Source organism: Mesocricetus auratus, unplaced genomic scaffold (genome assembly GCF_017639785.1).
Source record: "Mesocricetus auratus isolate SY011 unplaced genomic scaffold, BCM_Maur_2.0 Super-Scaffold_100676, whole genome shotgun sequence".
NCBI lineage: Eukaryota > Metazoa > Chordata > Mammalia > Rodentia > Cricetidae > Mesocricetus > Mesocricetus auratus.
The window spans coordinates 151,156,285-151,178,871 of NW_024429266.1; the positions used below are offsets into that span (position 1 = coordinate 151,156,285).

Consider the following 22,587-nt stretch of genomic DNA (forward strand, 5'->3'; position numbering starts at 1 on the left):
CACATTTGTATTTAAAGACTATCTTTGTGAATAAAGATCTTCTACCCTAAGGTAGACTCAGTCTCAGATCATCCCTGGCACAGCCCATTTTCTGTCCACAAGCAAGTAGGAATGGTACGCCAGAAATAGAATGGAGATCACCTCTTCAAACCAGGAGCACCTGCGGAACACTACTGTCTTCTGAAACTACAATTATCAGCCGGGCGTTGGTGGCGCACGCCTTTAATCCCAGCACCCGGGAGGCAGAGGCAGGCGGATCTCTGTGAGTTCGAGGCCAGCCTGGTCTACAGAGCGAGTTCCAGGACAGCCTCCAAAGCCACAGAGAAACCCTGTCTCGAAAAAACCAAAAAAAAAAAAAAAAAAAAAAAAAAGAGTGAAATTACAATTATCTGTGGGAGGGTCTGGTTTTCTGCCACATCCTCCCATCCTAGACAGGCACACTTATTCCTGTTGTCTTTCAATAATTCTCTCATAATCCTTGCCTCCACCTAATCACCACCAGCATCCTTCTCAGCATCTGTGGCAAGAGGAATAAGGAATGGGAGAGTTTCTTTGATCCTCTATTTGGTAACTGCTTCTCCTGTACACCCTACAGAGCCCCAAGAAACTGAGGGGCTCACTATGATCTTCCACCTTCTAGTGAAGAAGCCAAGAGGAAAGAGCTCAGTCATGGGACCTCTGAAATACACTAAGAGCAAGAGACAGGGAAACAGAAGGAGCAGTAAAATGTTCAAGAATGCCAACTTTCCTCAGGCTAGCTTGGAGTTATGCACAAAGAGGCTCCTGGCACTACTGCCCAAGGCTGCACACATCCAGAGTGGGACCTTAGCATGATTTGCATGAAGGTAAGCTCCTCCCCTGCCAGACAGGAAGGCCAAGAGAAGGCAAAAGTCAGGCGGCTCTCCCACAAAAAACTTTCATGGCACACTGTTGGCAGTATTCCGATATTCTTGTGCTATAAAACCCAGCCTTGCCCACAGTAATACCCCAGTCAACTAGACACTCCATAGTGTGCTGGAGAGTATGGCTCATAAGAGAACTTCCCTCTAAAAATTTACCAAGGAAATGGTAAATTATTCAGCCAGAAATACATAGGATTCTAGCCGGGCGATGGTGGCGCACACCTTTAATCCCAGCACTCGGGAGGCACAGGCAGGTGGATCTCTGTGAGTTCGAGACCAAGCCTGGTCTACCAAGCGAGTTCCAGGACAGGCTCCAAAACAATACAGAGAAACCCTGTCTCGAAAAACCAAAAAAAAATTACATAGGATTCTTCACGGAAGGAATGGGAATGGAGAGGGAAGCAGTCAAAAGAGAGGGGAGCAGACAGAGCAGTATGTTCCTGGCAAGTGAGAGACCACCTAGAAACAAAAGAGAGGAGACACACAGGAACCTTCTGCCTCAGGGGAGCCCACACTTGCCACCCACAAGTGAGCTCACCTGTGGTCTACCTCCACCAGGCGTGTAAGACACACAAACATAACATACATGCGAGCGTGCGCATACACACACACAGGCACATTCTCATAGATCTTGTGCCTGTAAGTGATGAGCCAGAACAAAAGGAGCTGGACTATCTCAGCTTCCCTAGAGGCACTCTCTCTGGGAGGGGAGAGCTGAGAGGGGTGTGCTAGGTTGAATGAATACCAGTGGAGACTAAAGCTGGAGAGCTTTACTCCTTGTGTTGCTCATCACAGGATGCCTAGTGTTCATACTTAACTTGGATGGGGGGGGTGACACCTCATGATAGCTTATCTGCAGGATGACACCAAGACAAAAAAACAAAACTTAAAGATGAAGCACTTATGCAAAAGCCAAATAAAATTTTACTTCTTAAAATTCTGAAGATTCAGAACCAAGTAGAATCTTTAACAACTAACTTCTGTCCCCTTTGTCTGTTGTAATACAACAGAAAACAAATGTGGGCAAATGTGTTGAACTCAACTCCTAACCCAGCCAGAAAGAAGAATTCTGTAACTTCAGAGAAAAAAAAAAAAAAGAGGGGGCAGAGAACAGGGTTCTCTGAAGGCCATCTGCATGCCACAACTACTGTGACATCTTGATTTATCACTGGATAAGCCCCTGGCTGGGGCACTTCTGAGCTCACTTCACCTGAGACTGAAGTGAAATGGAATGAGCACCCTGTTGGCTGGGCCACATCTACTGAACTGCAAAGTTAGGGAGGACTCAGCTAACATCTTAGCATTTAAAGTCCAGCTACATCTTTCCATCAGGCCACCGGCTCCTGTGAGCAAGAAATGGGCAGAGACTCATTACAGGTAAGATTAATTCCATGCCCTGGAGACTGTGTGATCCTCCATCCTCAGGTATAACATGACTGTGTAGCTGAAAAGGACAAGAATATGTTCAGTTCAAAAAGTGGCATACAGTAATAATAATAATAGTAATAATAAGCAAGACAAGAACCCTAAAGGCACAAGTCAAGTTGCCTCTCCTGACAGCTTCCCACATTCCAAGCTCATATGAACTATCTGCTGAGTGTTTCTGACTTACTAGCTGTATCTAGCAAAATCATCATTTTGATTAGTAGACAATAACCCTGCTTCCAATCACTCAACGGGGACCCTAGAGTGTGAGGCTTGCTTTGGGAATGCCCACAGTAGGAGGATGGATGGTGTGCTTAAGATCTCGCTGGCCAAGCTAGACATCAAAAAGCAGAGGAGAGATTCTTCAAAGGCAGAACAGTTTCACAGTACCCAACTGTAGAATAGTTATTTAAAGGAGCAACCGAGGAAAATGAGTGATTAAGCAAAAATAAGGTGTCTAGAGATTGTATTAACCATGCGAACTCGCGAACTCTCACTCTCATACACACACACACACAGACACACACACACACACACACACACACACACACACACTTTTGTTGGTTTTTGAGATGGGCTGGCTTCAAACCTGTGATTCTCCCATCTCAGCTTCTCACTGCTGAAATCAGAAGAACATATCACCAAACCCCAGAAAATTTGGTAGTAATCTTTAGCAACATAAATTTGTATAAATAAGTCATAAACATATACACATGCATACAAATTATAATTTTGAAAATAATATTTTGTAACAAAAACGTGGAATATTTCAGTCCCAAAGGGAAGGAGAAACATTGTAATTAATAAATTGCACAACTGCTGGGCAGTGATGGCACAGTCTTTAATCCCAGCACTTGAGAGGCAGAGGCAGGCAGATCTCTGTGAGTTTGAGGGCAGCCTAGTATGCAGAGCAAGTTCCTGGACAGCCTCCAAAACTACAGAAAAGCCTATCTCTAAAAAACTAAAAATCAAACCAAACCAAAACTGCACAAGCAACCATTTAAAATTTATCAATTTGCACACACCCCACACACACCTTGAATTGAAGGACCTCTCAAAGAAACTGTAAACAAATTTTTGAACATTGAAGATAAATAATAATTCTTGAATAGCTAGACAGAAATACCATGTTATCCCTGAAATGAGGGTACAAAGGACAGTGGGTTTTCCAGCAGGTTCCGTGAAGGCCAGCAGGAAGTGACAGCATGTTTTCTAAGTGCTGAAATAAAAGATTGTTAAGCAGAAGTCTGACTCCAGTGGAAATGTCTTCTAGAAATGAAGTTCAAGTAAAAGGGAAGGAGAGGCTGCTCCCAGAAGATCTGCACAGTTGTTAAGGGAAGTTCTTCACACAGAAAGGAAGTCATTTTTGAAAGAAAGAAACAGCTTTGGGAGGTAGGGAGACATTACATAATGCAGGGGGAGGAGAATGAAATCTGCCAATGGGGGCTACCTTGGGGACCAAGAAAGAGGAGCCAGGCTCTGGGAAGCACTGGGAGTACAATGGAAGAAGAGATAAAGCTGGACAGGAGAGAAGAAAAGGAACTCTACTGCCTAAGGTTGTTAACAGGAGAAGCCAGGGTCACTCAGGCAGGGAAAGGAGAAAAAAGCTTGAGCCATTCATGCATGCGTGCCTGTGTGCACGTGAAGGGGGTCCATAGCTAACCTTTCTGTAGGGCATGAACCACACAGGCTATCTCTGAAGCTACCTGCAGGCCCCTTTTAAGACTTGTTATGAGGCTCTGTGTCTTCTAAGGGAGATGAATGATTAGTTCTGTGCTGACTAATGATGGGGAAGTACTCTATGTGCTGCTAAGCAATCATATCACTCGTGGACATCGCAGCACACTGGCACAAATCTAGAAAGTATGAGTCAGTCACTCTGCCCGAGAACCTGACATAACTGAAAGACATAAAACACATGTGTTCTAGGTGTCCAACAGCAAGCACACTGGCTTACCACATCATCTTTTATTCAGTGGGCTAGAATGCTCAGCAAGACACAATATAGTAGGGAGCTAGACAAGGACACAGATGCTCACTACATCACGGGTTCCACAATGCAGAACCAAGAGAGAGAGACACAGAGAGAGAGAGAGAGAGAGAGAGAGAGAGAGAGAGAGAGAGAGAGAGAGAGAGAGAGAGAGAGAGAGAGAGAGAGTTTGGGGGATGGGGGTGTTAAAGGCTACACCAACACTAGGTAGCAATGTAGTCTAACTCCATTACAATTTATTCTTTATCCACATGATCAAGATGATAAATTTCACCTTTTTGCCCCACACCACATCTAAACTGACAAACCTACATGTCTGACTGCAGACCCAGCCTCCACTGTGCCCACAGATGCTATGACAGCTGCTGATTTAATTAAAAACAAAACCAAAACCAAAACAAACAAAAGGTCTAAGAGGCTCCAGGATTTAAAACAACAACAACAAAAACAGTCTAAGAAGCTCCAGACCAAACTGTTTCTATCTTGGAAAAAGTTCTCAAAAATCTAAATGACTTTGCAAATGAGATTACCCAGTTTTTTTTAGATGATTCACTGTAATCATATAGAAATACAGTGATTGTGTATGTCACACATGGTCCTGTCACTTTACTAAATGTATTTGTTCCAACACTATCTGAGGTCATTAGGACCTTTTGGGAATGGTATCATTTTAGGGGCAGAGACTACTGAACCCCTTCCTTTCATACACAGATGTTTATCTTGCCTAAGTGTCATGGCTAGCATTTCTAGTACTGTGCTGTGTAGAAATAATGAGATTTGGTGGGCAACTGTATGGCTTTTCCTAGGAAAAGCTTTCATTTTTCATCATTGTGCCAGCTGTAGGCTTGTCACACAGGCCTCTGTGTCCTAGAACAGCTTGACTTCTAGAGTTTGTATTATAAAAAAAAAAAAAAATAGTATACCTACTGAGGAGATTATATGCAGGATTTTAGTAAAATAAGCCAGTCAAAGAAAGATGATTTTTACCTGCTTTCACTCACATGCAGAATTTGAAACCTGTTAATATTTGTAACCTCTCCTGTGCACAATGAAAGTGTTACAGGAGGCAGAGGCAGGTGGATCTCTAAGTTTAATGCCAGCCTGGTCTACAGAGTGAGTTCCAGGACAGGTTCCAAAGCAAAAAGAAAAAAAAAAAAACTAGGACCTTCTGTGAATGGTATCATTTTTAGCTGCAAAAAAGTGAGAAAGAGAATAAAGTAGTGACTATTACAGCTGAGGAACAGGGACAGGGTAGATGTTGGTGGAGGGTTTGTATGAACTTTTACACTGTGGTGATATATTGCTTATGATCTAATAAAGCTTGCCTGGAGATCAGAACACAAAGTTAACCACAGCCATAGAAGCTAGGCAGTGGTGGCATACACCTTTAATCCCAGGACTCAGAAGACAGAGGCAGATGGATTTCTGTAAATTCAAGGCCACCCTGGGCTACATGAGAGTGAATCAGTTTAAAAGAAAACAGAGCTCAGGCCTTCAATCCCAGCGCTAGAAAGAATATAAGGAGCTCAGTACAATCTCAGGAGCAGTCTGAGATATGGTGAGGTTCAGTGGATCGTCCCTTCGGTCTGAACATTGGTAGAGATAGGAGCTCTCTAGTGACTTGCTGCTTTGCTTCTCTGATCTTCAGCTTGAACCCCAATATCCTGTCTCTGGGTTTTTAGGTTTTTATTATTCATGAAACATTATACACACAACATATGGCTAAGATCAATAATAATGTGCTAGATGTTGGAAATAACCAAGAGGGAAGCCAGTGTGTTCTTACCACTCCACACCAAAGTAGTAACTGTGGTGCCAATGCTCATTAGCCTGACTGTGGACATCAGGACTCAAATTAGAGACTTTTGACAATGAACTTCACTAATAGGTCAATCACTAAAACTGAGGGGGGGGGATGCCAGTGATACCATAGCTAGTGGAGAGTGAAGGGTTTCAACTGGACACCTGTGGTACACAACCTGAAGAATGTAACTGGTGCATTCTTACACCCTAAGGTCAGCAAATAGAATGTCAATTCACAAAGGAGACTGCAATGTGAGCCCAGAAAGAGGAAGAACATTCAGCTCCATATGGTGCTGGCCTTTCCACCTTGTGGACTACTTGCTTCCTGTGGAGAAGGGAACACTTCTCCATCTGACAGGGCAGGAGAGGTGACTACCCTAAGGCTGGGGTAGAGCCTGCAGACCTGTGCAGTACCTGCCTGCTATCATCCTTCCCCCCTCTGGCTAAGAGCCCACTGGTGGTGGGGGATGAAGCATGGCAAAAGAGCCACTCGCCTCGCAATGCCTGAAGTGCTGGAGAGACAGTTGAAGGGCCCAGCCCCCACTGCCAAGTTGTCTCAGTGCCTGGATCAGGAGCCAAGTGTGAGAAGGTAGACTGCAAATATTCTGACACTAGTGGTGCTGTGGTCGGCCTGCTCACTGGTGCCTGTCTCCTCCAAGGCTGGCATCTTCAGCTGTCCCCTTGCCCCACATGAGCTTTCACTTTTCCAAGAAAGGCTTCTGGCTCTCTGGCTACAATTGACCAAGGCAGGCTTTGTTGCTTGAAGAAAACTTAGTAGCATCAGATGGGCTCACAAGTGACTGGCTTCCTTTCCTCTGGCACATACAACATCAACCTGGGCCTCGCTTGCCGTCTATGGATGGCAATGCCAGGCAGCCACAGTCCGAAGGCCAGAATAAGCACGGAAACCTCCAGGGATGTGAGGCCCGTCCAAAGAGTAGAGAGAGAAGGGCCTGGCATGGTGAGAATACAAGGACAAGAGCAGAGCCCAGCAAACAGGCAGCCCTTCATTATCCAATTACTCCCTCTGTAGATCAAGAATTAGTGTTCACAGGTTCTGGTGAGTGACATAATTACAATTTAAAAGAGGCAATTAATCATCGCCTTGTTGTGCACTGCTTTGCAGGAGCTACTACTCCATGAGCACCAGTAAAGCCACAAAAGCACTGACCAAATGAGCCACTGTGACCACCCTAGTCCAGCCTCTTGCCCCCCCTTCATCTTCTCTAACTTCAGCCACTGCAGAGCCCAGGCCTGTTTCTCACCCTGCTGCACTCCTCCCTACCCTGTCCCCACCTCTGAGCAGTGCTCCTCCCCCTTTCACTGCTTCAGGACAATAGGACTTCTAACACTGTAAGCCTCTAGTCTCAGCTGCAAGGGCTGGGGGACTGAGTGGGATGGGAGTTGAGGTTGTCACAATGTAACAGAAAGGCAGAAAAAAAAATGGGTGTAGTATGTGGGACCAGAAGAACCAGGGGCTGGCTGCATAAGTGCATTATGCTGCACTTAGAAAGCAGGGCTGGCCAGGAAGATCCTCTCCAGATAAGCATCTTCCTACACACTCCAGCTGGCCCACCTCCACTTCTGACCTCTTTGGCCAATTTCCAGATACTCCTTTTGACCCTGTCCCAGGTCAGGACAGAGCCTTTTTGACTTCTTACAACAGACTAGAACACTACCTCTCTCCACAGGAGGCACCTTGGAAGGTACTTCCCTAGGTCTTCCTCCCTCTGGGCAGCCCTGAAAGTTCTACTGGGGAGCCTTCACACCTAGACATCCACCTTACTCCAGTGCCTTAGCCTGCGTGGATCACACCATTTCTGCCTCCACTGCTGAGCTATGCAAAGCAATGATAGCTGAGGCTTTTCAAAGCAGACATTTGCTTGGCCCTTTTCTGGCCTTTTCCATGGTCCAACTGGATAATCTATGGGCTACGCTGTTCTTTTGACCTCTGGCAGCCTCTATCCAGAGCATCCTTGCCCCTCTACCATAAGAGGGTCTTCAGGAAGTAGAAGGCTCCATCTCAGAAAAGGCAGCTCTCTGGCCACTAAGAGGAAGAGCAAGCACTTCGTTTTCCATGTGCTTTGTACAGGCTGACACCAGAAGGTGAAGCCCAGATTTAAGGTGGATCTTCCCACCTCAGAACATCTGGACTTAAGGTGAATTGTCCACCTCAGAAGATCTGGATTTAAGGTGGATCATCCACCTCAAAACATCTGGATTTAAGATGGACCGTCCACCTCAGAAGATCTGGATTTAAGGTGTGTCTTCCAACTTCAAATGATACAAATAATATAGGTATATCCAGCCACTTGTGTTTTAGTTAATTCTAGATGTATCAAGTTAGCAACCAAGAATAGCCACACTCCCCATCAAGTTACCCTGAACACTTGTCAAAAATTGGAGTGAGTCTTACTGAACCTGCATAGTTTGTTTGTAAGAAGCACGAAAAAGCAATACCTCAACTTTGCTTCAGATTATAAATGCTCTAGAGAATGAGAAGACGTCTTGACCATCTTTACTTTAGCATTCAGCTCAGTACAGAATGCACATCAGACTTGTGAGCAATCAGAAAGCACCCATGAGCACATGCCAGCATCCCTGTGCTACAGGGTGCGCCCCAGGCTCTGCTGGCCAGTGTGTGTCACTGGCTACACTAGGCAGGCTGTGTGCTGACTGATCTCTTTCTTCGGAATTTTACCTTCTGACTACCTAGAAAAGCAAGCACAGTGCTGGCTCTTTGCCTGCTTGCTCTCACTTTCACTGGCAAGGTCATTCCTCACTGGTATTACAGTCTATTTCTTCTGAGGGCTGGCATATATTAAAGACCAGCTGAGACATCCAGCCTTGTGAACTGAAAAGCTACTGAATTCTTTTTGGACTTTGCATTGGTACAGTCTAAATGCCAATGAAAGGATGGACTTGCTAGAACAAGCGAGAGCAAACAGACAAAGAGAGTAAGCTTCCTTCTCCATGCCCTTTATATGCCAGTAGAATGCATGGCCCAGACTGAAGTGAATCTTCCCACCCCTAAAGATTTGGATAAAGGTGGATCTTCCCAACAAGGCACTGGTGGCACACACCTTTCATGCCGGCACTTGAGAGGCAGAGGCAAATGGATCTCTGAGTTTGACGCCAGCCTGGTCTATAGGGTGAGTTCCAGGACACCCAGATCTACACAGAGAAACCCTGTCTCAGGTGGAGGGGGGGGGATGGTATACCCTTCCACCTCAAAGGTCCAGATTAGAAGTGGATCTTCCCAATTCAAAAGATTTAACTAAACAAAAAATCCCTCACAGCTATGCCCAGTCACTTGGGTTATAGTTAATTCCAAATATAGTCAAGTTAACAATCAAGAACAGTCATCACAAGTTTACCACTTGTCAGCTTGATACACAATCAAATCTCTTCATGTCATGTTTAATTTCCAAATGAAAACAATAACCAGGTCATAATTATGCCTAACATTATTTAACTATCCCTCTGGACAACTGCAAAAGCACTATAAACTTAGAAAAGGTGGTAATTTCCAATTGAGGGAAAATTCTTTTAATATCTCAGACTTAAATATAATAATCACTGATACTCTTAAATGATGCTATATTGCACAATAAAAAAGCTGAGAAAAGAAAACACAAATATCTGTACACTTTCTTAACAAAATACAACAAACACTCATGTCCATTATAATCCTCACTTCTCCATCTGGCCAGTGGTGTCAGCTGGTATTTTTAACTACCTTCCTCTGCTACTCACTCTGTATTCCCACCTTAGAAGGTCCTGGCTCTTCTCCTGGAGGAGTGACCCATACCATCATTCCTGGCTGGATTAGGCTGTTGCAGTTTCCCATTACTTTAATCACAGGACATGGTAGCATCAAGAGACACTCTAAAGGATCTCCTGCACTCTAGATATCTTTCTTGCCTCCACTGTGGAGAAGCAATCCAATTTCCCCTTGATAATCTAGATCATTTAACCCCCCCCCCTTCACTGTTATTCCTTTCTTAGCTTGTTGGCTTAAGGGCATCAGAAGCACCAAGAGGCCTGAGGGAAGTCTGAGTTTCCTGTTCAACAGAATGTTGTAGACTGGAAAAGTGTTGTATGTCCTCCCTACTCTGGAACTAGAACTTCTAGGCCAGCAGAAGGTCACAAGGACAGGAAGTAAAACTTTTCCTAGTGGGTACAGGGATGATAGTGAGTGGAACTATTTCATTTTCCACCCCTTGATTCCTGGACCCATGGATCTTGGCTAAGGGGGACATTGTACCATATATTGATTGCTGATTCAAAGCATACCCTGCCTTCTGGAGAACCCTGCCCAGTCCTCCAGGCAGCTGCCACCTAACTGGCATTATAACTGTGTCTTCAAAAGGCTAGTCCATCTTTTCATAAGGCCAGCTGCTTCAGGATGGTAGGGGACATGGTAAGATCAGTGGATTCCATAATCATGCCCACTGTCATACTTCTCTGCTGTGAAGTGAGCTTCAAAAGCAACACTATATAGGACACTAGTAGGTTCACATATGGTAGCTTTGGCATAAGCATTACATGCAGAAAAAACAAATCCATAACCAGAATAAGTATCTATTCCAGTAAGGACAAAGCATTGTCCTTTCTTTGGGATACTGACTTTAAACACATGGATTATCCTGCTTCAATCTCCCAGGCACTGAAGTAACAACTTATACTACCATGCTAGTAATTTTATTTTTTATTTTTGGAGATGGAGAATGTTAATATCATCTCAATGAACAAAGTCTTGGAGCTTGGAGCTAAGGGGGCTTGCAGGGCTGTCAGGCTGAGGCTGAGTGTGAGGTCCTGTGGCACTGGGTTCTCAGAAGAGGCTCATCACCAACCTCAGTTCCTGTCTCTCAGAGGACATTTCCCCACACTCCCACATCTAGCATTTGATGATCAGAACTCTTCCTACAATCTGGCCCCAAATATAAGCTGCTGATTTCCTGCTTCTGACCTCCTGCTGAAGAAACCATTCATCTGGCAAGAGACAATCTCCTGTTGGAAAAGCTATCTGATCTGGTCCAATCTGTGGCTGAAATAGGGATTCTCCTAACCTGTCTTGCCAGACTTCCTTCCCAGAGGCTGTCATGGCCAATTGCACCATGTGTGACTTTTACACTGATTTGGGGCTTCAGTGACTTGGGGAGATCTAGTTATTAAACAACACTGAAGCCTAGCAAAGTAGGATCCATAGGCAATGGGTGGGTCTCAAAGGAAGAGAGAAGAGAGCTGCCTGGAGGGCTACTGAGGCCCCTGAGGTCAAAGCTAGAGATGGCTGATGGAAGGGCAGTCAGTCAAAGCAGGCGGATGACAGGCAGCCAAAGATGAGAGCAGGGAGGACTCTGAAATTTAGTGAAGGTCAGCTGCTGTGTTCATAGTCACTTTACTCTGTCTTAAGTTTCCTGATTTATGAACTAGGAAGAACACAAGACATCACTAACTATAAGATAGCCACCATTTCACCACCATGAAGAAAAGCAAACACACTGTGGGTAAGACACCACTGACAAAAGTCAATAGTGAATGACTGAAGATAAAGCTCACCTCAAGAATCCTAGATGCCATGCTGGCCACTACTTACCAGCTGGCAGGAGATGAGCATTAATCATATAGAACACATAGTTATTGCTATCAATACTTAACAAATGTACCCTCTGGGTTGCCTGGGTTATAACTAGAGATTTGCCTTATTGACTGGGGAGATTATACTTAACACATCAGCTATACTCCAAACTACTCCTGGAATATTCTGTGTTGCTCTCCTGAGGTTGCACAATAGTGTTCAACATGGTTACCTACACACAAAGTAAACCATGCATGTGTGAAGCATAACTAGAAGGCCATATTGTATCAAAACAGAAGCATCTCTCTAAAAGCATACTCTCTGTGCTTTTATGTCTGAACTATATGGAGAACAGAAATCTCCAAACAACTCATTAACAGCTCGTTCAGGTTTCCCATCCCATGTGCCCACAAGACAGCACACAGCATTGAGTTCTTAGGCTGTGGCTCCCATCTGCACTGCTCTCTGCTGGGTTCTGTGCCCTGGCTCTGAATGGTACCATGCAATTCCCAGTTCAACTTGTCCAGCTGCCTCCTGAGGCTTATTAACAGGAACTCTGGAGGGATCCACAAGAAGAGAAGGAGAGAAAGACTTGGCTGCTTCCATGCCCTTCCTGCTCTGAGAAAATACGGGCTGGAGAGATGGCTCAGAGGTTGAGAGCACTGACTGCTCTTCCAGAGGTCCTGAGTTCAATTCCCAGCACTCACATGGAAGTTTACAACCATTTGTAATAAGATCTGGTGCCCTCTTCTGGCCTTCAGGGATACATGCAGGTAGGACACTATAATAAATAAATTTAAAAACAAATGCACTAACTCAGTAGACTCACACCTTCCTATACCTTCTGTGAGTACAGCTAGAACCACAGAACAAACATGCACAAACCCAGCATAAGATGACTCTGTGACTCCAGGTAACCTGTCTGGCTAGGCCTCATGATTCAATACCAAGTCCCCTTATGTCTGTGTAGGAGTAGCCACACAAGAGGGCTTGTACATGGGGTTTCTACTGCTTCTGATTTCAGAATACAACCAGGACCCAGCTGCTTAAACTGTGGGTCACAAATACATAAGAGGTGGTACAGTGAAAGGTCTGCAATGACCAAAAATCAACTCAAAAGCAAATGCACAATGAACCCAAGACAGCTTGGCAGCACTCAGCTGTCACACAGCACGACTTCACTGCAGCGCTGGTCCTGAACACACAGTGTCATCACACTACACACAACCAATGGAACAGTATCTGAAACCTCTCAGCTCTTTACTGCACTTAAAGAAGAATTAGGTTAGTTACAGAAAACAACAGCTTTTGATGTCTTCCTACCAGCATTCCTCAGTATAAAAGCAGCAAATCAGTATGTCTTTGGATTGAACTGTGTTCGAATGTTTGGGTTTAAAAACTGCTGTCTAAGTTGCTGACTTGCGTTTCCTAAAACACTATTAAAGGAACTTTGGGATTAGGGCAGAATCTTCAACAATTTCAGAAATTCCGCCATTTTGTCCTATTTGCACTGTTTTCAACATTGACAATTATAAAACCAAAATATTAACCAGCTCTAAAAATCATTACAGATGCTCTGTGTCTTGAAATGTCAAATATTCATCCAACATTCAATTCTGTATGTAAAAAGCACTATAGTACCATAATTACACTGTTTTTATGCGCATGCACAAATGTGCACACTTGAAAGTGTATAGGTGCATGTACCTTGTGAAGACAAGGTCAACACTGTATCGTTCTGATCCCTCTCCACCTTAGTGTTTGAGATGGATCTCTCATTGAACCTGGAGCTCACCAACTGGCAAGAATGGTTAGCTGGCAAGCCACCAGAAGCCACCTGTTTCCACCTCCCAGCAGTGGGAGTACAAGAACCTGATTGTGCCCATCTCACCAAAATTCTTATGTGGGGGCTGGAGATCCAAATTTGGGTCTCCATGTATGCACAGCAAGCTCTGAGCCAACTAAGCCATCTCTTTTACTCCCAAATTTGTTTTTGTTTTTAATAAATGGTAAATTATTTATGTCCCAAAGAACTGTTTTCAAATAAATTTCTTTAAGGTCTATTATCAGTAATTGTTTGATTTATATGCCTGTTTATAGTTCTGTGTGCCCAGATGGAAAGGAAAGGAGATGGAGGTCCTGGATTGCACACCTTGGGAAGAAAGGGCTACCACACTCACTCCGTTCTCATAGGCAGGTGTGTGGACAGCTGGGGTAAGTACACAACGGGGAAATCTGAGAGATTTTTCTCCCTGAAGAGATACACTTCCCTGAAAAGTGAAGGTCCTGTCTCTTCTAAATGTGGATGGGCTCATGACTGATTCAACTGATGAGACATGGCAGAGGTGGCACCACATGAGTTAGGAGGTCAAGTCCTAGACAGCAAACAGTTACTACTGGTTTTCCCTGAAGGCTTACTCCACCAAGACCCTCTCCCAGATCACTCCTCTCCCCGAGCTAGCCCTACACAACAACTGTGTGTGAGCCAGTACTTTCTGTCTTCTATACTTCCCAAGCTACATGGAAGAACATAAGGGGACTTCCTAACTGAGCTCTGCCTTCTAGTCATCCTACTTAGTGTGAAGAACCTACACATTCCAGCATGAGTCTTTCCAGCTGAGGCCCAGCTTAAGGTTACTTAGTCACCATTATAATAAAGCACAAAAGAATGATCCATTTGCATGACTGGCTTTTTTGAGCCCATTCCCTATGGTGGGATACCTTGTTTAGCCTTGATACAGGGGGCAGGAGCTTGGTCCTGCCTCAACTTGATATGCCAAACTTTGTTAATTCCCCCAAAGAAGGCCTTACCCCTCTGAGGAGTAGACAGGGAGTGAGAAGGGGGATGGAGGGATAACTGGGGTTAGTATGTAAAATGAAATAAATTTTTCAATAAAAAAATGATCCATTCGAAGAAACAAATTTAATGGACAGTACATGTCTTTAAAGCCCAGATAGCAAACGAACTACAACAGATACACACAAAATGACTATTTTAAATATGCTCAAAAAGCTAAAACACTGGCAAAAAGAGTTAGAAATTTAAAAATGGTATAAAAAATAAGTGAGAATGCTGACAATACAGCAGGAATTAAATGCCGGTCGGTAGCACCTCGGCGACTACAAGTTGATAAGGGAGTTCAGAAGGACTCCTCCATCCAACCTCAACAAGCAGGAGGGAGAATTACATGAAAACAATGATGCAGCAGTGAAAAAGATGGCATCTCAAGAGCAAACGGGGAAAAAAAAAAAACACCAAAAAAGGGAAGACAGCCTGGGGGATTGTGTGACAGCAACACACTACAAAAATTCTACATAGGAAAAAGGGGAGGGGGGAGAAAAGGCAGGAAAGCACATGTAAGAAACAATCACTGAGCCGGGTGTTGGTGGCGCACGCCTTTAGTCCCAGCACTCGGGAGGCAGAGGCAGGTGGATCTCTGTGAGTTCGAGGCCAGCCTGGTCTACAAAGCTACACAGAGAAACCCTGTCTCGAAAAACCAAAAGGAAAAAAAAAAAAAGAAACAATGACTGAAGACTCCCCAAATGAGATGGTATATACCTACAAATCCAAGATGTTCAAGAAACTCGAGAGGCTACTGAAGATCTATGCCCACGCAATGGCAAAGTGTTAGAGCTACATCAGAATCCCCAAAGCAGCAAGGTAGTGACATGACATGTATGAAGCATCCTCAGAAAAACTGACAGCCTATCAAGAAAGACTGACAGCCTAACATGAGCTCTACTTGATAAGAAGGTATGGAGACAAAAAACTTAAATACCAATGATTCTGTATTCAACCAAACTGTAAACCTCATTCAAAACATGAAGAAGAGTCTAGGATACTCCTAGTAAACAAAATCAAGAGGGTTTGCCTCTACTATATCTGTGTGACAAAGAATGTGTACCAAGGGGCCCTCCTATCTGGAGCAAAGGACCCCAGACGGGAGTCAGCTCCTCATGAGGAAATCTGAGTCTTCCACCAGGTAAGCCTGTAACTTTGGGCTTTTATGTCTACTTTTTCTATTACTTATGATTTATAAGATAAAGGCATAAACAGTTACAAAGTTATGCTGTTACGAAAAACCATAATTTGTGACAGTAACATAAGTAGGGAGTCTAGTTATAGAATCTTTATTGTATTAAAATATAAATTACTTAAAATTTATCACTGCCACTATTTTTAAGTACATAACTTCAGGAGCCATAAGAATGTAAAGTGAAAAAAACTGTAAAGTATTGTAAGGCCATATCCATTTCCAGAATGATGTCATCATGTGAAACAAAGCTCCACACCAATTAAACAATACACCATTCTCTCAATTCTTAAACCCACATTATCTCCTGCCTATTCTCTACTTATATGAATTATCAGCAAGTTTTTAATAACTTTGAAATATGTTAAATACAATCTCCACTGTGACTGAAAGAAATTGCCTAAAGAATATAAACACAAATAACTGAAAAAAGAACGGATTCATCACATAAAAGACAACTCCACCCCAAAGAAAGTAGGAATAGAAGAAATGGGGAACAAAAGTCACAAATCCAAATTATAGAAAACAGAGCAGGAAGCAGAAATAATCCATCTCAATCATTACTTTAAATGTAAATGGATCAAACATACCAATCAAAAGACAGGGACAGGAAAAATGGATGGAAATCATTATCTGTTTGCTCTGCTTCCTTCAGGTGGACACATGGGTTAAACCTAAAGAAAGCTTAAAAATTTTAAATCAAAACCCAACTAAAAGAGAGCTACAATAATACAAAGAAACATGTAAGTGTTTGACTTAAAAAGAAGACATCAGGGGCAAGCTACCTGGCCCAAGGGAGCATCAGAGGCAAGCAGACCAGCCTGGGAGAGCAGCAGGCAACCCAGAAGCATCGACAGCAAGCAGGGTCTTCCAGAAGCTATCTAAACGGAGAGGGACCTGGAATTGACATGTGAAGGAACCTTGTTTCTAAATTAAATTTGAATTTAAAAATAAAATATATAAAGAAATTTGAGGAAAGAGCACCAGTCAGCATACAATGCTATTCTCTGTATGAGACACCCCATCCTAGCATCGAACACCAAAGCTTCATCCCCGCCCACACCTGGAGAAGCAACCACTGGATGCAATACCCAGTTTGTACCTTGCACCTGAAGGAGTGATTAATGGAGCCACAAGCCCCAACTACATCAATTGGAGGAAGAGGGACACTAGGCTCCACCTATACCAGTTGGAAGAAGAGAAGGGTAGAAAAGAGTGTAAGAATACACTCAACAACATAAAGAGCAATACTGCACCACCAGAAACTAGTGGTTCTACAACAGCAAGACCTGGGCATCCTAATGCAGATGAAGCAGAAGAAAATGGCCTTTAAAATAACTTGGTGAAGATGATTGAGGCCCTTAAAGAGGAAATGAAAAATTCCCTTTAAGACGTAGAGGAAAACAAATGAAAAATTGGAAGAAATCAACAAAACCCTTAAAGAAAACCAAAGAAAGCAATAAAACAGGTAAAAGAAACGGTTCAAGACTTGACAACTGAAATAAAGGCAATGAAGAACACACAAACCAGGGAATTCTAGAAATAGAAAAATTGGGTAAAGGATCAGGAACCATAAATGCAAGCATAAACAACACAATACAAGAGATGGAAAAAAATCTCAGGTGTTGAATATACAATAAAGGAAATAGATTCATGGGTCAAAGAAAATATTAAATGCAACAAATTCTTAACACAAAATATCCATAAAATCTGAGACATCATGAAAAGACCAAACCTAAGAATAATAGGTATAGGAGAAATCCAGCGCAAAAGGCACAAAAAATATATTAAGCAAAATCATAGAAAAAAACTTTCCCAACCTAAACAAGGACATGTCCATGGAAGTACAAAAAGCTTACAGAACACCAAATATACTGGACCAAAAAAAAAAAAAGTCCCCTGCCACATAATAATCAAAACATTAAACATACAGAATAAAGAAAGAATAATAAGAGCTGTAAAAGAGAAAGGCCAGGTAACACATAAAGGCAGAGTTATCAAATTACACCCAACTTCTCAATGGAAACAATGAAAGTCAGAAGGTCCTGGACAGGCAGTCTTCAGATACTAAGAGACCACAAATGCCAGCCAGACTACTATACACAGCAAAGCTTTCAATCATCATCAACAAATGAAACAAGATATTCCATGACAAAACCACATTTAAACAATACCTATCCACAAATCCAGCCCTACAAAAAGTACTATAAGGAAAACTCCAACCCAAGGAAGTTAGCTACAACCACAAAAATCATAGGCAATAAATAATCCCACACCAGCAAATCCCAAAGAAGGGAACACAAACACACAATACCACCACCAACAGAAAACAAAAAATAACAGGAACTAGCAATCACTGGTTATTGATATCCCTTAATATCAATGGGCTCAATTCACCTATAAAAAGACACAGACTAACAGAACGGATACAAAAACAGAATCTGTCTTTCTTCTGCATACAAAAAACACACCTTGACTTCAAAGACAGACAGTACCTCAGAGTAAAGGTCAGGAAAAGATTTTCCGATCAAATGGACCTAAGAAACAAGCTGGTGTAGTTATCATTATATCTAACAAAATATATTTCAAACTAAAACTAATCACAAGAGATGAAGGACATTCCAATTCATCACAGGAAAAATCCACCAAGATGAAGGCTCAATCATGAACATCTATGCCCCAAATATAAGGATACCCACATTTGTAAAAGAGACATTACTAAAGCTTAAATCACATATCAAGCCCCACACACTAATAGTGGAGACTTCAACACCCCACTCCCACCACCGGAAAGTCTGCCAGACAGAAACTTAACAGAGAAACAAAGGAACTAATAGATATTATGATTCAAATGGGCTTAATGGGAATGTATAGAACATTCCACCCAAACACAAAAGAATATACTTTCTTCTCAGCACCACATGGAACTTTCTCTAAAAATAATCAAATTCTCAGTCACAAAACAAACCTCAATAGATACAAAAAATTGAATAACACCCATATCTTATCAGATCACCACAGATTAAAGTTAGAATTAAACAAGAATGTAAATTCCAGAAAGCCTACAAACTCATGGAAACTGGAAAATGCCCAACTGAATCACCCCTGTGTCAAGGAAGAAATAAAGGATGAAATTAAGACTTCCTAAAATTCAATGGAAATGAATTTACAACATACTCAAACTTATAGGACACTATGAAAGCAGTACTAAGCTCTTTTACTGGGACGCGTCAACATGGGCTGTGTTCACACCAAGACTGTGAAGAAGGCAGCCTGGGTCATCATTGAGAAGTACTACACACACCTGTGCAATTACGTCTACAACAACAAGTGTGTGTGCGAGGAGATCACCATTATCCCCAGCAAGAAACTCTGCAACAAGATAGCCAGCTATGTCACACATCTCATGAAGAGGATTCAGAGAGGTCCTGTGAGAGGCATCTCTATCAAGTTGCAGGAAGAAGAGAGAGAGAGGAGAGATAGTTATGTTCCTGAGGTTTCAGCCCTAGTCTAGACCTCAGTCTCTCTAACCTGCAGGTCACTCAGTCTTCAGTTGGGATGAATTTCAGACTACCACGTGGAGCCATTTGAATCTGTTCTGTCATATTTTCAATAAACCTGAAAATAACTTTGGAAAAAAAAGAAAGCAGTACTAAGAGAAAAGTTCATAGAACTAAATGTATACATAAAGATGCTGGAGAAATCCCATACTATCGAATTAACAGGTCACCTGAAAGCTCTACAACAAAAAGAAGCAAACTCACCCAGAAGGAGTAGACGCTGTGAAATAATTAAATTGAGGGCTGCCATCAATAAAATAAAAACAAAGAGAACAATACAAAGAATCGATGAAACAAAGAGTTGCTTCTTCGAGGAAAATCAACAAGACAGACATAACCCTTATCCAAACTAACCAAAAGGCAGAGAGAGAATATCCAAATTAACAAAATCAGAAACAAAAAGGGGGACATAACAACAGACAGTGAGGAAATTCAGAGAGTCATGAGATCATACTTCAAAAATCTGTACTTCATAAAATTGGAAAATTTACAACAAATAGAAAATTTTCTGGATAGGTACCACAAACCAAAATTAAACCAAGACCATATGAACAATTTAAATAGATCTATAACCCCTAAGGAAACAGAAGCAGTCATTAAATCTCCCAAGCAAAAAAATCCCAGGGCCAGATGACTTCAGTGCAGAATTCTACCAGATGTTCAAAGAAGAGCTAACACCAATACTCCTCAAATTGTTACACATAATAGAAACAGAAGGAACACTGCCAAACTCCTTTAAAGGGGCTACAGTTACCCTGATACCCAACCCACACAAAGAAAGAGAACAAAAGACTAATCTCCCTTATGAACATCACCCTTCACAATAGCCACAAATATAAAATATCATGGGGTAACTAGCCAAACAAGTGAAAGATAAGTATGACAGGAACTTTATGCCTCTAAAAAATGAAATTGAAGAAGATGTCAGAAAATGGAAAGATTTCCCATGCTCTTGGATAGGTAGAATCAACATAATAAAAACTGCAATCTTACATAAAGCAATTTATAGACTCAATGAAATACCCATTAAAATCCCAGCACAATTCTTCACAGACTTTGAAAGAACATTATTTAACTTCCTATGGAAAAACAAAAAATCTAGACTAGTTAAAACAATCTTGTACAATAAAGGAACTTTCAGAAGCATCTTCATCCCCTACCTCAAACTCTACTATAGAGTTATAGTAATAAAAACAGTTTGGTATAGGCATAAGAACAGACACATGAACTAATGTCAGGGTTGATTCAAAGACCCTGACATTAATCCACGTACCTATGAACACCTGATTTTTGACAAAGAAGCCAAAATGGGACGATGGAAAAAGGAAAGCATCTTAAACAACAATGTAGAAGAATGCAAATAGATCCATATCTATTGCTATGCACAAAACTCAAGAACAAGAGGATCAAAGACCTCAACATAAATCCAGTTACAATGAATCTGATAGAAGAGAACATAGGAAGTAGCCTTGAACACATTAGCACAAGAGACCAGTTCCTAAATAGAATACCATTAGCACAAACACTCAGAGCAACAATCAATAAATAGGACCTCCTGAAAGCTTCTGTACGGCAAAGGACACAGTAAATAAGACAAAACGACAGCTTACAGAATGGGAAAAGATATTCACCAACCTCACATCTCACAGAGGTCTGATCTCCAAAATATATAAAGAATTCAAGAAACTAGACATCAAAATATGAAATAATCAAATTAAAAAATGGGATAGAGATAAACAGAATTCTCAACAGAAGAATGTCAAATGGTCGAAAGACATTTAATGAATTGTTCAACATTCTTAATCATCAGAGAAATGCAAATCAAAATGACTCTGAGATACTATCTTACACCTATCAGAATAGCTAAGATCAAAAATACTGAGGACAGCTTATATTGGAGAGGATGTAGAGTAAGGGGAACACTCCTCCACTGCTGGTGGGAATGCGAACTGGTACAGCCATTGTGAAATTAGTATGGCGGTTTCTCAGAAAATTGGAAATCAATCTACTTCAAGACCCAGGCATATACCAAAAGGATACTCAATCATACCACAAGGACACTTAGTCAACTATGTTCATAGCAGCTTTATTTATAATATCCAGGACCTGAAAACAATTTACATGCCCCTCAATTGATGAATGGATAAAGAAAATGTGATACATTTACACAATGGAGTATTAGACAGGTGTAAAAAAGCTGAAAGTTGCAAGTAAGTGGATGGAATTAGAAAAAAAAAATCCTAAGTGAGGTAACCCAGACTCAGAAAGACAAATACAGTATGCACTCACTCATAGTGGATATTAGATATTAAATCAAAGGATAACCAGACTACAATCCACAGCTCCAGAGCTGTGTAACAAGCTAGGTAACAAGGAGAACCCTAAGAGGGACACATGGATCATTCAGGGAACAGGAATTAAATGAGATCTCTTGGGTAAACTAGGGGCAAGGGGGTTGGCAAAGGGGAGGGGATGGAGGATATAACATGAGGGAATGGGATGGTTGGGTGGGGAGGGACAGAGAGGAATAGCAAGGAAAGAAACCATTATGGGGTTAGGGAGAAAACTGATGCTAGGGAAATCCCTAAAAATCCACAAGGATGACCCCAGCTAAGACTCCTAGCAATAGTGGAAAGGGTGCCTGAGCTAGGCTTCCTCTGTAATCAGATTAGTGAATACCCCCACTATCATCATAGTGCCTTCATCCAGAAATTGATGGAACCAGATACAGAGATCCATAACCAGGCCAAACTCCAGGTATCCAGTCAAAGAGAGGGAGGTGGGAATACATGAGCAAGGGAAGTAAGATGGAGAAATGTACAGACAGCTGATACAAGCTTGTAGAAACTCATGAACTAGGACTGACAGCTGTGGAGCTTCTATGGGACTGAACTAGGACCTCCATATGCGGAAGAGTGACAGTTGTGAAGCTTGGTCTATCTGAGGTGCCCCCCCGGCAGCAGGAACAGGATCTATTCCTGGAGCATGAGCTAGCTTGTTGTAGTCTATACCCTATGGTAGGATGCCATGCTCATACTTAACACAGCGGGGAGGGGCTTGGTACTGCCCCAACTTAATGTGCCAAGCTGTGTAGACTTCCCATGGGACCCATGAGAGGTGGGCTGGGGGAATGGGGGTTGGAGGGGGGGAGAACTTTGGTTGGAATGTAAAATGAAATTTAAAAAATAAGTATTTTCTAAAAGACATCAAAGTCAATAGCCTCCATTTACACACAGGAACAAGAAAGAGCAAAATTACAGCTGGGGTGTAGCCAGTGGCAGAGCATTTACCT

General features: G+C 42.3%; 1 protein-coding gene and 1 pseudogene across 1 annotated transcript in view; one reads left to right on the top strand and one right to left on the bottom strand.

The window, feature by feature from the left end:
• Positions 1-22,587, bottom strand: part of Chchd6 (coiled-coil-helix-coiled-coil-helix domain containing 6) — a 218,924-nt gene that overhangs the window by 141,656 nt on the left and 54,681 nt on the right. The window lies entirely within an intron of this gene.
• LOC110341069 lies at positions 18,971-19,326 on the top strand (annotated as a pseudogene).